The 17916-nt window shown below is 38.0% G+C and overlaps 1 protein-coding gene across 3 annotated transcripts in view; it reads left to right on the top strand.

Annotated features, from left to right (window-relative positions):
* The first annotated feature begins 2148 nt into the window (after positions 1 to 2148).
* LOC122809404 (junctional adhesion molecule-like) overlaps positions 2149 to 17916 on the top strand; it is a 286702-nt gene continuing 270934 nt past the window's right edge. For all 3 annotated transcript variants that reach the window (XM_044080875.1, XM_044080874.1, XM_044080873.1), the window contains exon 1: positions 2149 to 2188. The gene's annotated coding sequence lies outside the window, so the exon portion shown is untranslated. The remainder of the gene's footprint in view (positions 2189 to 17916) is intronic.

Here is a 17916-nt window from a genome sequence, read left to right as displayed (position 1 = left end):
ATATCCACCTGCCAGTGTAGCTACAATCACAAAGTACAGTCTGTAACTGAGTCTTACGGCATATGTTTCTGAACTTTGCTGGCAAAATTCCATATTGTTTTAAAGGTATAGTCACTTAGTCCTGGGGACCACCTGTGGTCATTCATTTCTCAACAAAAAATATATAAATACATATATATAGAGAGAGAGTGAGTGAGAGAGAGAGAGTATTTATTTCAGATAACAAACTCAATATACATCAGAATTGTATCTGTGTTATATAAACATAATATCATAATTAGAAATAATGTTGATTTCTTTGAGAAGGGATACTTTTAATTTCAAATATTGCAACAAAATTCATAAGTGCAAATTGGAATGCACAGATTCAAGATGTAACCATTTCATTTGATTGTAAAAGCAAATGTTGTGCTGAATACCTGGGTTATTATCCATATCTTGCATATTGTGGCAGAAACTTTTAAAAATTGTAGATAGATATCATCCTGTGTGAAGAGTATGAAATCCAGGTTCAAATGGCCATCTGAAATTCATGCATTGCAATATGTCCAAGGCATTCATTTTAGAATAAAGATTTGCCTATTCGTTTGTCAAGGATGGCAAATATAAAAGCTTGAAAAATACATTAGACCTTAAAAACAACATGTTTTTCTGCACAATGTGACAGTTTCAGTATTTTTAAACATTGGGCAGAGAAATTGACATAAAAAATTAAAATATTCAAGTTAGAATTAAAGATACAATTTAAAATGCAGTTGCCTTTAGACATACAGTTTTACCTGGGGAATGACATTTTGTAGCTTTGTCAGTATAATTAACTAAAAACTTCTGTAGAACATGTAAAACTATTCTGATATACAAATGTTTATATAGAAACAAAAAAAAAACAGTTGAAATGGTCAATAACAGTGGCTTTAATGTCTGAAAATGTATCTAAAGTAAATGCATCAAGAAATAAAAAGAGCAACAAATAAACAGATATGGTGTCACAGACGGTTGAATTAAAGTGAGTCATTTATTGCAACACAACGAGAAGAAATGTGGAATTTACTAATCTGAAAACTGAACAAATAGCATGAAGTCTTGTCTGAAATTCGAAAGGGGAGTGGTAAAAGAACATGTATTCCAAAACCTAAACAGAGTTCTCAGAAAACATTGGCAAAATTCAGATGCTTTTCCTGAAAAAAAGAGAGATGAAGTAGTCTGGTTTACTTCTTTCAGCAATGAATGCATCCCTGATAAAATTACTCTGTTCCTGCTCCCTGACTGAAAGGGATATAGCCCTTAGTATCCTTTTATGAAACAACTATTTCGATGGTCTTGGATGTCACTGTTTGCTGAGACTGCACCCTACAGCTGTCCAGAGGAAAAAAAAGTACATCATTCAACTCTGAGAAGGTACCCCCTTTCCTAGATATTTGTTACAAAAGAGACAGAAGCAGTGCCAGTCCTATTCAGGGAGATGACTATTGCACATAAGGTGTTATTTGTAGTTTAACTGACATTAGTTAGCACTGAAAATACGTAACTAGTCACATATCACAGCAATCAACCTTCTCTGTACTTAAAACAACCTGCTACATTTTACAAACAGGTATTTATAGCACTTTTTATGCTTTATTTTACTTGTTTTTGAAGAACGTTTAAAAACAGGTTTATTGAATATTGAATATGAATGTGAGGGAGGTAGAGGAGAGGGAATAGTACATAAATGAGAATATTTTATAATTTGGTTCAGACAATACTAATTTAAAGCACAACCCAGCCATAGATAACACATTATTAAATATTAATTACGTGACCCAAAGCAAATCATTCCCTTAGACGTACTAGTTAATATAAAATGGGTGCACTGATTTAAATAGTAAAAGTTTCCCATGAGTTTACAGGGACTTGCAGACTTGTTCTCTTTATTCTAGTTGCAGACTGGACCAGTAATGCCATAAAAGAAAAAAATTAAATAATTTATGAAATAAATAATTAAATGTTAATAATAAAAGTAATATTCAGTTTGTGTTGCTTTGTAGCTTGTTTTGTTAGACTACCAGCTGTTAAATGCTGTATATATGTGATGTAGTACTGGCAGGCTAGAACAAACGCTTGTGGTTTCCTTTTTACTTCGGTGCTGTTCTTCCTTTTTTGCTCATTCTTATAAGCTGGGGTAGAAAGAAATAGTGCTGTTTACCTGGTAAGTGCATCATACTTTGTAACCTACTTGTCTGTTTAATATTTTTCTAAACCTTTGCTTTACAAACTGATATGAATAATATTCTCTTTCTTTTCTATTTCTTTTGCTCCAGTAGAGCAAAAAATATAAATAAATAAAAAATAAAAAAATAAAAATACCACAGTGCCGCTCGGCATTAAACTTTTGTGACAAATGCGGTGTCATTCTCAGTACACAGTAGACCTGGTTTATAGTATATTTACATTGTCAAACTCTGGACTGACCTTAATGCAGCTGATGCCTTGTTGCCAAGTCATTTTCAAATGAATTTAGTTGCTTAATAATTTCTTACACATCGAGTTCTGTGTAGTAAAGATTTTTAATTTTGATGTTGTTTTATAGCTGCTAGTTGCTTTCTTACTTAGAATATCCTGTGAAGAATATGATAATAGCTTAACATTTCAGATTATGTACATAGCATAACAGAGTCTGGTCCTGTTGTACAGGTCTATATTATTCGTAAGAAACACCCCAGACACATATACAGAGAGGCTTTTACTATAACTGTGAAAGAATTACCTAACAATTTCTGAATATGTAAAACCTTTTTCATGTTAGTGTTTAAAAGCCAAATTTCTGGTTTGAATTACTTGATGGTAGACAAGTTGAGAAGGGTGACATCTACAACCCTGTTACTGAAGTCTGTAACAGAAAGACATTTATTACTGGGACCTTAACAGCAGTAATCAGAAGTGCTTTCTACTTGAGGAGTGTTACTTTATTATCCAATATGTACAACCCGTGAGATTTATTTATTTTTTTTTAATAATGCAGAAGAGGGTAGTACGCTGACAACATGATTGTTTTATGCTGCTTCACAAATGTACCAGGCTTTTTCTTTTCCTGCATTTCCTTGTTAAACCACACTAAATCTAATTGTGGCTAATTGTTAAGCTTCTGCAGTGAAGAAAAATTCACCACATGCTCTGGTCACGCCATTTGAACTATTGTCACAGACTTCAAAATAATATGCTGTGCCCTTACTTCCAAATTTAATTAAATAATTCAATTTATTTGGCAAAGCACTATATGTTAATGATGGCCTGCAATACTATTAAATCTAATGGCTCAGAAAGCAGGACATTAGCTTATTTATTGGTATTTGCTAACCAGGGTAGAGCACTGGTCCACAAAGACCTTTTTCTGACTCCATTTCTTACCACTGTGTGGTTAAGTGACTTGCTTAGAGTCACACAGTATTCAAATGGAGGCTCACAAACTCAAACCTCATTAACAGATGCTAGCCAAAATCCTTCATATTAATAGCTTTAAAAAAAAAACCTTTAGGGTTCTGACCTTACACTATGTAATTTCCCATTGTCAAAGTTGAAGTTAGTGGAAAAATGTAGATTTGAATTGTTCACCCATACTTTACACAGTTCCCAGCTCCTGCCATCCTAAATCCCGATCTTCTTTTCATCTTCTTCCCTACCCTTTGCTAAATGTCATCATTGTAAGTCTGTAATATCATCAGCCAGTGCATTTCAACCCAGTTTCTAACTTATCAGCATGTATTCATTTATTTTCTGTTTGTTAACTGGGTAGGTAGGCTGGGCAACGGATCCTTTTCAAAGACATGAATTCCAACACTGCATAAAACTGATACAGAGCTCCAGTGGAGCCCAAAGCATTGCAAGATTGCAACTTCAACTCTAATATGAAGTCACCACTTTCAGGAATTTGCATATGCTTTTTTTGAGCAACTATGCGCTTCTGTCTTAGGATATTAACCAATGCACCATATGACTTCAAAACTTTGTATGTCATATTTGCTCTATATATTTTCTTCTAGGGTAAATATGTTCAGTATTTTCAGTTTGTCTGTCCTTAAATTTCTTGCCATCTTGTCTGCTCTGTGCTCCTCCAACCATTCTTGTAGATTTTCTGCAGAATGGCTTCCAGAACAGTGAGTTCTATCAATCATTCTGTAGAGCTAAAACCAAGGAGATGCTCTGGTGCGAATGGTGCTGGTTTTAGAGACAAGAAAATACTTCATTGCTTTGAACTATAATTTCCCAATATGAGTTACTGCATGCAGTTTGTATCATGTGTTAAAATGCAACTTAACCTGATGTCTTTTTATAGACATGATATCAAGCAGCCTTGTTTGTTTATTTGTTTGTTTGATTAACTGGGTAAGCCTGCTAAATACAAATTCCTGTTTTCACAAACTACCCATTAGCACTGTCTATTTAAATTGCTTGCCCAGACTCACAGAGTGGGCAAATGGAGAAAGAAGGAGTCAAACCCAGTATTACAGAATAACCCTCAGCAGCTGACAGACTTAATTTTCTATGCTAAACTCACAGACTTTTTTGTGCACTTGCTGGAGTGGTTCATTTTCCAAGCTATTGGTCCCTTCAGATCTTTCTTCTTCTGCACCTTAATCATTTTAGTGTGACACATCTGAAAGTTTTTATTCCTTCATTCATTTATGCAGCCTTTTGTATAACTATTTGCACTTTTTACCACAACTTTAAGTGCCCTGTATTCATATCCTCAGCTTATGCAGACTTTCTTGCCTCTCCATTGGCTTCACCTACCACTGTTCTTTCCTCAGCACCTTCTTCAGAGGGAATCACATTACATAGGTTCATAGGGTCATAGGATGATACTAGGCTATTGGTCCAGAGACCCTTATAAGCCTAGCCAAGAATTTTGCCCATGTTCCCTCAAAGTCAGCACCTGTTTCCCCTGTCCAGCAGGGACACAGCTGGGATACCAGGGATGTATTTCCTGTTTCCCATCCAGTCGTCCAGGTTCTCTTAAAGAGGGCTAGAGAGGTACTCTGCTTGACATGGAGAGGGAGTCTATTCCACAGACGGGGGGAGTTTTTGAGACACAAAAATATCCCACCAACAAGTTCTATTAATGTCACAGACCAGGTTAATGCCTTGCATGTGGGTTCCGCGAGTGGAGTTTGTCTTACAGATATGCAGCAACTCCATCAAGGCTGGGTCTGAAATGGCCTTGTATGCCAGACACATATAAGTTTTCTGTTTATAACTGAAGCTGTACTGTGTTGTGAATTATATTACTCTGCAAAAGTTATACCTTTTGGATAAGACGGTAAACAAGCATAAGTTCTGTCCATCCCAGTAACTATCTTTCTGCAACAACTGGTTTCACACCATGCACTAAGGCAGATTAAGGGACCTTTCCTTGATTTATTATCAATATTTCACATTTTTCATCAATAAAATGTTGAAATGAGTCTGTGTAAGCCCATTACCAAGACAAATCTATTTGAAATTATTCAACTCTTTTCTTAAAATATAAAGTTTTAAAAATTCTTCTTTTTTGTGGGAAAGGGCAGTAAATGTAATCAGCAGTATTTATTTTAATGATTTGAAAAAGTGTTTAATTTGTTAGTTAATGTCATAACAGCAGAAGAACAAAATCAGGTCTTGAAAAATATGTGGTCACAGAAACCGAGAAATTACCTTTTGACAGTAGTACTGTCTCTGAAACTAGCAAAGCAAAAATTAGTATGTTAAAGCGATATTCCTCATGATAATAAAGAAAAGTTACCTCCTGAAATAATTTCTGTTACGCATGCATGTTTTGGACTGGTTTGAAGCATTGTTCACTAGAGCAACACAATCAGAAATGGAAAAAAAGCGAACAGAGTTAATAAATGATGACTGAAGATTACATTTATCCAGTTAAGAAGCATGGCCAGTGGTTACTAGGATAGAATTAGTAAGATGCAAATGTAAGCTAGGAACTAAAAAGAGAAAGAAAGAAAGAAAGAAAGACAGAAAGACATGTAGCCTTTGTGTTAAGCTAGACTCTGCATATTTATTAACATAGTCACTGAGAGGTCTCTGTTAGATTGTGATCTTTGTGTACCATTAGGGGATAAGAACTATGAACTGGAGATAACAATTCTGGTATCTATGTGAATGTGTTCTAATAAATATTGATGAGTGAGACATTCATATAACATTCAAAACTTTCCACTATTTCTGTGACTGATACACTTCAGCATCAGCTTTAAGTGGAAATTCGGTCCATAAAACAATCCTGCTGGTCTGAAGTTGTTATCATACATACAAAGCCTGAATTCCTGGTAGGATATAACCTAGATATGCAGCCCCTTTCATGTTCTGCACCCTGTCTGACAGAGCTGTGTCCTGTGCCATGTAGGTTGTAGGAATCTGACTTGAACATCTACAATGCTACTGGTCTCTATATAATATTAAGACAAGCTGTTGGTGTAATACATATGACCTCTCTTGTCATATCAGACACCCTTATTTATGAATGGACTTTATCCACATGGGAGCAGGCCTTATCAGAGGCCTATCCTCAGAGTCACAAATGCATATTTAATCTATGCACTTGTTCATACCACATATGCACAAATTCATGCATGTACCCACACACACACACACACACACACACACACACACACACACACACACACACACACACACACGCACACAGTCACACACACCTATGTACATATATATATATTTTACTTTATATGGATTTGTTTATCGTTATTTTGTTGTTTTTTGAATGGCTGAATGTTTGCAGCAGAATTTGAGGTTCTGGATAATATTGGGGTTTGGATTGTAATTTTTTGTAGGACTAGGCTCTAGACTATAACATGGCACTATAAAATAATCTGTGTTTGATGTGTAACATGGAATTATTGAATACAAAGTTAGCTTAATATTAGATGAGATCCTAGAATGAATGAGGCTTTTTGGAGTATAACACAAGATTCTGGGTATGGGGCATGAAGTGTATCATTAGATTTGCTGATAGCTAGGAATTGTGGGATTCTGAAAGCAATATTGATTTAAAATTTAATAGGAAATTTTGATTTTGAGAGAGAGCTTTAAGTTCATACAACATAAAGTTTGGAAAATGATAGGGTTTGGAAGAAAACAGAGTTTTAAATTGATCAGTGAGCTGAGTAAGTTCAGGAGTAACAGATGTCCAGCCTGGGAAGTAGATAAGAAATGGTCTGATGAATAAAAGGGCAGCCCTTGTTCCATGCATGCAACACAAGGCTTGGAATGTTTTAGAACATTTTATATTATGAAGATGTGGTTGGCAGTTTGTTATGTGGATTTTTATATGAAAGAGGTTTAGAATGATAACAGGGGTCTCTGGCTGGGATTTTCATTTAGAATACATTGTAATGAACTTCAAGTGATGGGTTTTGGTTTATGAACAGGGCAGATGTCTGAGGTATAATATGACTTCCTAATGAGATGTAATTTGGAGTGCTAAAGAGTGTTTTAGATATAAAAGTGTTTAGAGTGTAACATAGAAGGGTGCTCTGGAGGAGAGCAGGTTTTTCCCTAAATATGGCAAGGCATATAGTATACAAATGCAGGCAGTTGTGTACAGTATGTTTGAAGTGCAGTTTTAAGAACCGAAGTGACAGGATTATACAGCACTCTGTGTACCTGAGGTTACAATACATGGTTCTAGAAACAATAGAATTTAGGGTATGACATGAATTCTGTACAACTTTTTGGTGAATAGAGGAACTTTGACCAGAATACAGAAATGTCTTACTTCTATTTTCTATTCTATTTTTATTTATGTAGCAAGTAAAGAAAGGGAGTATGGTTTCAGAGAAAAGTAGATGAGGGTGTTGTTATGTCTTACATCTTAAGTTTCACATTTGTGTGTTTCTAGGAAGATAAAATAATATAGTAACCTGCTATAGGAACTATATAATCTATATTGTCCTTGAGGAACACAGCTCTGAAACGCTTCTTTCATACATTAAAGTATTAGATAAAGTACCTTGTGTAGGACAAGAACTTGCATCTTCCCAAAGTTCATCTTCAGAAGTAAACCTCCAGCTGCGCCTATATTACATAATCGAACTTTTAAAAGTTTGAATGTCATATGGTCGACACCACATGATCAAACTTTTAAAAGTTCGAAAATGTAATAAAAAAAATAAACCAAAGAAAAAACCTACCTGAATGGTTTACCCCCACATGGGGGGCTGCACCCTGACACAACCCCACTCTTTAAATCTACAAACTCAGAGATTGCACTATAGTGCAGAAAGGGAAATCTTCCCCTTCCGCACTGTACAGAGATCTCCGTTGAAACGTTCAAACTTTTAAAAGTTCGATCATATGGTGTCGACCATATGACGTTCGAACTTTTAAAAGTTCGACAACGTGATAGAGACCCCCTCCAGCTTGCTTAGCCCCCAGTACACAGTTTCAGGTAATATTAAATAGTAAGCTACAATTTAAAATAATCATTGGATTTTAATAAAAAAAAATTCTAGTAAAGACTGCAGTCAACGTTTAGTACTGTTGACTAAAAATATCCTGCTATAATACATTGCATGCTTCAAGAATAGAATCAGCACCTATACCATATACACAGCACTGATTTTTTTCTTTTTTTTCTTCTTTTCTTCTTTCTTTTTTTCGGTGGAGCAGCATTTTGGAAACCCAAGGGACTAAATTTGTCTTTCCTTCTCATTGTAAAATTGCTAAAGCTTTATGTAAGGAGACAATGGCAGACAGCTGCATGCTATTGCTGTATCTTTTTCCAGTACACAAGCAAAAAAAAAAGTCCAAAAAACAATAAAAAAAGGGACACATGACCAAGGGACAGCATAGCACAACTAAAACCACTAAACTGGGAATAAATAGCTTGTGGTAAACTGGAGAAAAGCGGGAACCAAAGGGGGTATAAGTGGTACAGTAAAGTGGGTATTGAACAGGCATCAAAGAAAATCCCACAATTGGAATATGTTAATTAAAATTCATACATCTGGCTGAACCGTTAACATTTCTTCAGCAAAATGTCCAATGCATTATGTATGGGTAAAACTGTGGCAAGTGATCACACATGAAAATGGAAGCAGAACACATAATGCAATTAGGCAATAACCCACGCCTGGGTATGGGTAATGCTGGATTTGCCCACGGTTGGTGTGGTTTGGTCACAAGGGCGAAGCCTGAGTGCCCATACAAAGGCAACCGTGGGTAAATCCAGCATTACCCACACCCAGGAGTGGGTCATTGCTATTATACAATGACATTTAAGAAAAAAAATACTTACTTTTCTTAAATAATGGCATTATATAATGCCTCCTTGCTGCCCTTCTGCAGCTGTCCAGTATTCTGCGGCATTTCTGATGTACTGCGCATGTGTATGCTTACGCAGTACATCAGAGCTGTGTGTGGAAGCAACGTAGAAAGGAAGGTCTCTGTTGCTTTTTAAAAGGTGTCTCACTATGTTAAAAGAGTTTAACATAGTGAGATATCTTAAAAAGCAGCAACGGAGAAAGGAAGATCAGACTGGACCTTTTTCCATTAGTATAAGTCTGATTTACAAATTAATACTTCAGAATTACATTATGATGGGCGCAAAATAACCTTCTCCCTATGTTACAGGTGTTATTTAGAACTAAAATGCTTAACATATTTTAGAAAGTGTACTGTTAGAGATACATGAGATGAGCCATACATGTTGAGAGTTTTTCTTAAGAGGAAAACTTCAGAGTTTGTGTGATTATATTTTACATCACTAATTGCTTTAGTAGTCATGATGGTTTTTCAGTTCAGAATGCATTTGTCATTTGTTCACCCTTTTTGCTGTCCTTGTATTATAATTTTAATGAGATTGCCTTAGAGTCAGGCTGCTTATCTCTTGTGGTTTAGTTGCTTCATCTGCTCATGGTATTACTTACGTGTGTGCGTGTGTATATCATGGTCGTCATTTATGCATCTGTTGTAGCAGAAGTACATCCTTACAAATAGGTCATCTGACAGGTCACCCTGACGTTGCTGACAAACACACATGTGAACAGAACAGTGAGCTATTTCCCAATGTAGCAAAAGAAGCAGTATGCATGCAAAATAAATAACCGCTGTGCTTTTGACCGACAGATGAAGGAACCTGTGTAAATTGGAAGATAAACCCACATCTGCTAGAATAATGGAATGGGCTTCTGGTTCCCAGAAGCCCTAATGTCTTCTACTAGAAAGTCATGGGTTGCTATTAGAAGGTCATAGGTTGAATGAATGCTGTCTCTCCTAAAGGAGTCTGTGCTATGCATGATGAAATCTGGGGTATACAATTGCCTTATAGTTAATCAAGGGCACAGATAAAGATCAAAAGATACTGCATCCCTAAGGTAAGGGAATCATGAGAATTATTATGGGTGTGACCAGGAACACAACGTTCTGTGAACGTATATATTCAGGAACATTCTACCAGAGTAACAGTTCGACTTCCACAGGTGATATGGTTAAGTTAAGTTAAGAAGTGGTCAAAAGTGCCAGAAAGCTGTTCAGGGAGCAGTCATAGTGTAGCTTTCCTACACTGAGAGGGGGGAGAGGCTAACATAATTTTAGCATATGGGTAGCTAGCAGCCTCTGATGTGAACATTATCTTCATAACTCACATTTGATGTTTAGGTAGGGATATAAGATCTCTGGTATGATTATGCCAGATCAACTCTCCTTCCCCTTCAGAGCATGAAATAGAGATGGGACAGCTCCTAATTGGTTTGAAATAACATTAGCATCCCCCTCATCAGTACCAAAAGAATGTGCAAAGGATATTTCACTCATGAGTAATGATGTGGGATTTTCTGAAAGATGTCAAGTACAATTCCTCAGACAAATGCCATGTTGTGACCACTGACAGTCCCCCCCCCCCCCCACACACACGCACACACACACTGTTGGCATAATATGGACTTGCCTGCAATACTGAAGTAGAAGATTCTGAAAGATGTCAGGGCAGATGCCACCTTGCCCATTCCTCAGGCAAACGCTACCCTGTGACCACTCAGTCCCACACTTGGACTGACATGAACTCACCTGCAACGTTGAAGCAGAAGTTATCTACACACTAGATCTTTGTAATTCACAATGCTGAAGTACTTTTGTCCACAGCGATGTGTCCAAGAACCTGGTCATCACTTTACTTCAACAAAGTTATTCTTCTGGAGCAAAAGATGTGCCCATCCTAGATCAGTGCTGACTCATCTTGTCACAGCTCCAAACCTCTGGGTATACTGGGAACTTCATAGATTTAAAATGTTTCTCCTTCTCTGTTATTCATGAAAATGAGCTCTGCAGAATGCAATGATGTCTTAATTAATGGTTCCTCTTCTTTTTCAGTACATTCTCCTTAGCCACACTGGAAGCAACCACTTGCACACTTCACCCTGGCCTTATGCAGTTACAGGTAGTCTTCATTTCTTTATATTACCCAGTCACACCTATGAGAAATTAGGTTGTAGCCTAGGTACTTGTCAAGCAAAGACAGAAGACTATGTACTATCCCTGAAGATATCCCTCACTGTTTTTTGTTTTGTTAAACTATTTCTTCATTCGCTTTTGTGCTGCTTTTTATTTTGTCTACATACTTGTGTGACAGGTCTATATTACAACAACGAAACACCAGCTCTTCGAATACCTAAACATCAACACCTAATCAGTGAAATCCAAAGTGTACAAACGGCTATTTCCACAAATTTTATCACAGGGAAAAAAATTCTCTTGGCCGACCAACAGGAAAACAAACTTTCAAACCCTAACCGAGTGGGGGCTTTGCCTCCACCCCCCCCCCAACTAAATATACCAACTCCGAGATCACTCTACATCATAGAAAAGAGCAAATTCCCAATAACGGCCAAATGAATTTTCACCCTGTGAAAAAATTTGTGGAAGTAGCCGTTCGTGCATTTCGGATTTCGCTCATTAGGTGTCAATGTTTAGGTGTTCGAAGAGAGGGTGTTTTGAGGTACTGATATAGACCCTTTTGAGACCACCATCTTATGTATTTGCAACTTTTTTATTGATAGCCCTACACTTAACTCTTCTGCATTTTTGTTAACATCTTTTGATCACATTTCTTTTACTGAACTTCCTCCAAATCTCATAGGCATCTATTAGTAGAAGAGATCTTGCTGTTAGTGTAAGGCCTCTCTGAGGTGCTAGTGACATTTTTCACTTTTCTGCTTCTGTTGTGTAACCGTGTAATTTGAATATACACCTTTTGGGATTGTGGGTGGTTTTCCCCTCCTCACATGAAAAGTGCAGGAGGTTGCTCTCCTGCAAAATATTTTTATGCCATTTTTTGGGATTCGCAAGTTACAGTTTGCTTGATTTAAAAATTCACTGTAGAGTGATTCATATTAAAATAATTGAAGCCTTTCTCATCTATACTTTTGGAGTAAGTTAGCCATCTGAGCATTGCAGTTGAGACTTGGCTGTTACATTAATGAAATAGATCAGGAAATACATACTTGCCTGGTTGTCCCTTCTAGACATACTGTTCCTTGACTACACTAACAAAGTGAGTAAGCTACATTATTTCACTAGCTAAATATGTCGTTTGAGTAGCCAGAAGGTTGTATATATGGGGAATTAGATGGGGAAAAAGTTACTTGTTTGGGTTTTTCTTTATCCTCAGAAGAACCTCCTTGGCTACGGCACTAGGATAAAATATCCATTAAATATTTTACTAGCCACCTTAAGTTACAGTAGGCATTCCTGTGTTTACAGGAAATTTAAGAGGCCTCACACACTTCTTTAGTAATCTGTAATGTTCTGGAATATGCCTTGCTATGTTGTCATTATAAATCAGCTGCTAAGGTCTGTACAATGTCTCATTTTTACACAAACACATTACAAAGTATAGTACATGCATACTCAGTAACCTCTAATGAAGGAAGCTGATTACAACCTCCTGAGGGATGGTATAAACAGCTTTACAGCCCCCTCCCCCTCTGGCACTAATGTCCAAATCTATACCAAAGTACTATACGAGCACTTATGTAGGTGCTTGGAAACAGGAATACCTGACAGTCCAAAATCATCCTCCGCAAGGAATAGTAAACCTGTCTGCTGGACATCTGCAATAAATAAACTATATAACAAAAGGAAAAAAAATTGCTGTCCAGGACCAAGAAGGAGCAGGTGCCCAATTGGAAGCAATCGCTCCTTAGCCTGAACAAGAAAATAAGAGCACTAGTGAAATCCGCCAAAGCCAACTTCGAGTCCAAAATGGCCACATCTACTAGAGACAATCATAAGGCCTTCTTCACATATGTCCGCAATCTCAAAGGAAGCACCCAGATCTGCCCAGAACTGATTGGAAAGGACACCACATACACAAATGCTGTAGATATAGCCAACCTACTGGCTGACAGATTCAGCGAAAACTTCACACCTTTGTCTCCCCATCAGTAAATCAGGACATCCCCAGTATCTGTCCCCTTCCCCTTATCTCCAGGGAACAGGTCATCACTGCCCTCTAAAAGGCAAAAAAATACAGTCTCCATGAGACATGATAACATCACAGCCTGCATCCTACATGAACAAAGGCATGAACTTGCAGCACTATTAGGCACCCTATTTAACCAAAGCCGGAGTACCAGCTTTTTCCCAGCCAAGTGGAGGACAGCCACTGTCATCCCTTTACACAAAGGTGGAGCATCCACCGATCCAGGAAATTATAGGACCATCAGCCTAACTAGCCTGAATTACAAGGCCATGGAATGGCTTATCATGGATCTTATTAACAGTGACATTGGCAACTTCCAAACACTCAACCCCACACAATTTGGCTTTGTCAAGGGGAGGCCATGTCTGTTAAATCTGGTTGACTTCTTTGAGACAGTTACCAAAGCCATGGACAAAGGGAAGACAGTGCACACCGCCTACCTTGACCTGGCTAAAGCCTTCAACACTATTCCCCACTCAGGCATAATAGATAAACTTTCTCAACTAGGCATCAATCCATATGTTACCATATGGGTAGCAAACTGGCTCACTGATAGAACCCACCTAATTAAAATAGGGGAAGACACCTCACGCAATAGACCCATAACAAGTGGCATACCCCAGGGATCGGTCTTGGGGCCTCTATTATTCAGGATATACTTCTCAGAGGTGCAGGCCAAAAGCAGTGAATTATGGCTGACCAAGTTTTCAGATGACTGCAAGTTGGGCATGGTCATCAATTCCCCAAGTGATGTGGACATCCTCCAAGAGGGTCTCACCCCAATCAAATGACTGCTGCCAGAAATATGGCCTTAAGCTGAATGCCAAAAAATGCATCATCATCCCCTTTGGGGGGAGTGATAGCCCCACATATTATCACATTAATAACAACATCCTAAGCACACAATCAGTTGTGAGGGATTTGGGAAACCAAGTTGATAGCAACCTGACTTTTGACCACCATGTTGCTTCCATTGTACGGAAAGCTTTCTACATGGCCCACCTCATAAGTAAGGGTATCTCATCCAGGGACAAGGAGGTCATAACATCCCTGTATTCTTCCCTTATAAGGCCAATTATTGAGTACAATGCCCCCTTTGGCATGTACCTCGCAAAGCACATGCAACAGCTGGAGAGACCACATAGGTTCCTCACCAGGAGACTCCAGGGCCTCAAACATATACCCTACACAGATAGGCTAAAAATCATATCCCTCTACTCAGTTTCATAAAGACTCCTCAGAGGTGACCTCTGCCTGGCATACAAAGCAATCTCAGACCCCACCTTGATGGCATATTCACAAGTCAAGCTCCACTCGAGTAACCCGCATGCGCAACCTCAACCTGGTCTGTGACATCCATAGGACTTGTTGGTGGGACAGGTTTGTGTCCCAGAGACTCCCCGATCTGTAGAATAGACTCCCTCTCCACGTCAAGCAGAGTACCTCATTATCCCTTTTTGAGTGCAACCTGGATAACTGGATGGGAAACAGAAAATATACCCCTGGGATTCCACCTGTGTCCCTGCTGGACAGTGGCGTAGGGTGCTGACTTTTCTAAACATGGGCTAAATTCTTGGATAGGTTTATAAGGGCCTCAGGGCCAATAGCATAGTAACTTCTTATGATCCTATGCTCCTATGAATTATCAATGAAAGGAGCCATTGTTGAATTAAAACAAGTCTATCTTTGGGGAAGTGGAGATGATCTGGGGTTAATTAATCAAATAGCCAAGGTAAAAAAAAATAGAAAAAAAAATGAGAAAACAGAACACTGATGAAATATGCCCCTTTTGTCTTTTCATCCTTATGTGAGTGATACTGTAGTTATGTAGGCATAGATTTTAATTTAACTTTTTTGACTCTTGTATCTTCAAGACCATACAGACCAGGCCTTGACTAGCCAATTCACCCCCCACCCCCAGCTCCTGACATGGGAAGATAGCAGGATGGAGACATGATAGCTAAGTATCAGGACCATTGTCTGACTATGAGGGAACATTTTAGAATGCTCTTAAAACTTTCTTGATTGTTTGGCAAGTTGAGTATAAAGTCCATTATTAAGGCAAAGCCAGTGTTTAGTTTACACACTTGCATTGCTCAATATAAGTGAATAATCCCATGGCTGGGCTTGCACCCTTGAGCCCTTGTGCACTGAAGTGAACTCCTGGGCTTCCCCTATATGAAGCCCCTGAGATGGGGCTTCAGAAGCTCCATCAACCTGGAATAGAAGAACTGGCATCTGCTATCACTCACATCACCACCAGACATCTGGGGGTATAGTCAGGGCCAATATTTGCGTGAAGTGGAACTGGCTAATAACACTATAGATATTAAAGGCTTAGTGGTCCAATAAGAGGTGGACTATCCGAGTACTTAATGAGTCTCCAGTCGGCTCTACTTATTTAAACATAAATAACCTAACAGTGTGCCCCATCTGATCTTCTGGCCCACTTAATGAATCCTCATCAAGGCTAATGCCCTTGCTTGTTTATAGCTCTTCACCTTATTTAAAAATGGCCTAATAACATTCCATTCCCTTATACAGGGAATACTTTCTTTTAAACCTGGAAAATGGCCTAATAGCCCACTGCCTCATTTATCTTATCAAGTCACACCTTTTCATAAATATCCATGAGCTATTAGCCACAACCCTGCTTCTATAGGCTCCCATGGTCCCAGAGTTCTTCATTTTGATGCAAATTAAAAATAAATAGTGGGCTGTACATCCCGGCAGCTATTACTTTCTACCCAGCTGACACTGATTTTTGTGAAGAAGGAAAAATGAGGTTGGAAGATGGACTTTCAAAAACAGAACAAGTTAAATATCCTAAGAGGACCTAACAGTATGAGTCATCAGGTTTACTTCTACCTGCTTGGCTATAAACAGGAGGCAGGAACATTTTCCATAAAAAGAATACCTTGCTGCCACCTGTACAAAATATTCATTCTCCCTTTATCATCACAGGAGCTCTTCAGGAGATAGAGTAGTCCAAGAAAAAAAGACAAGAGTAGCATTGATCATTGAATTCACTACACCAAGTGATTACAGTGTCCTATGTACAGAGAGACACAAAGTTATAAAATATCAGGATCTGCAAGCAGAAATGAGAGCAACATGGAAGAAGGATACCCAGATAGTTCCGATAGTAGTAGGAGCAACGGGTCTTATAAAAAAGATCCTACAATCATATTTAAATACGCTACCAATACGCTTCTATATTACAACATCGAAGCTTTAGTTCATCAAATAACTAAAACTCGATCTTGGAATATTGACAGCTAAAATTGCCGAACGGCCGATTCAACCAAGGGAAACACTTCCCTTGGCCGAATCAAAAAAAAAAAACCTTTACATCCGAAATCAAGTGGGGGGCTTTGAACCCCATAAGCCCCAATGAGGGGGGGCTGTGCCCCCCACACATCCCCTACCTAAATATACCAACTCCAAGATCGCTCCAAATTGGAGAAATGGGCATACTCCATATAACGGCCAAGGGAAGTGTTTCCCTGGGTTAAATTGTCCATTCGACAATTTACAGTTTCGATATTACAAGTTTGAGCTTTACTTATTTGATTAAGTAAAGCTTCGATCTTGTAATATAGAAACACCAATACATGTAACTCCATATGAACTGCAGAAGGAGTCATTACTGGGCATATTGCGGGTGCTGCGAAGAGCACTTTTGGCTGACATCAAAGAGTGAAACAATACTAATTTCATGAATTTTAATTGTACTTAGACTTAGGAATGGGGTCCATTCCTGTCATGGTATTAGAAACCCAAAAGATTTGGAGAAATTAAAAAAGAGCTTTGCAGCCACTTAAAATGTTGTATGTTATATGATGCCCAAAACAAATAGCACACAGAAGCAACTCCTCCCATTACAAAAACTTAGGGGTTCAAAATTTGTGGTGACTGGGTAGTATTTCATTTGAATTGAAACCAATGTCAGCAGAATCATTCCAAAATAACTGCCATTAATGAAAAAAAAAAATAAGGACAACAAAGACAGGGAAACACACACACGCACACACACACACACACACTCACACACACACACACACACACACACACACACACACACACACACACACACACACACACACACACACACACACACACACACACACACACACACACGTATATACACACACACATATATATATGTATATATATATATATATATATATATATATATATATATATATATATATATATATGCAAGTTTTCATGAGCTTTTCTCTAGTGTAATACTACACTCAAGGTCATATATTTTTTGATGAAAGTGGAAAGTCTATATTTATTGTATCTGTATAGTTTATGAATTACTGCATCATCCAAAAAATAGTACTGAGGCTGTCATCGTGAACAGCTTGTTTTTATGCCTTCCATTGCTAGCCTATTAACTTCAGGAGTTTTGAGACAGTGTTACAAACATCTTATATTTA

Source organism: Protopterus annectens, chromosome 8.part0, assembly GCF_019279795.1.
Source record: "Protopterus annectens isolate FY-2018-M chromosome 8.part0, PAN1.0, whole genome shotgun sequence".
NCBI lineage: Eukaryota > Metazoa > Chordata > Ceratodontiformes > Protopteridae > Protopterus > Protopterus annectens.
Note: the sequence above shows the minus strand (reverse complement) of the source record. Positions and strands in the feature narration are given on the sequence as shown.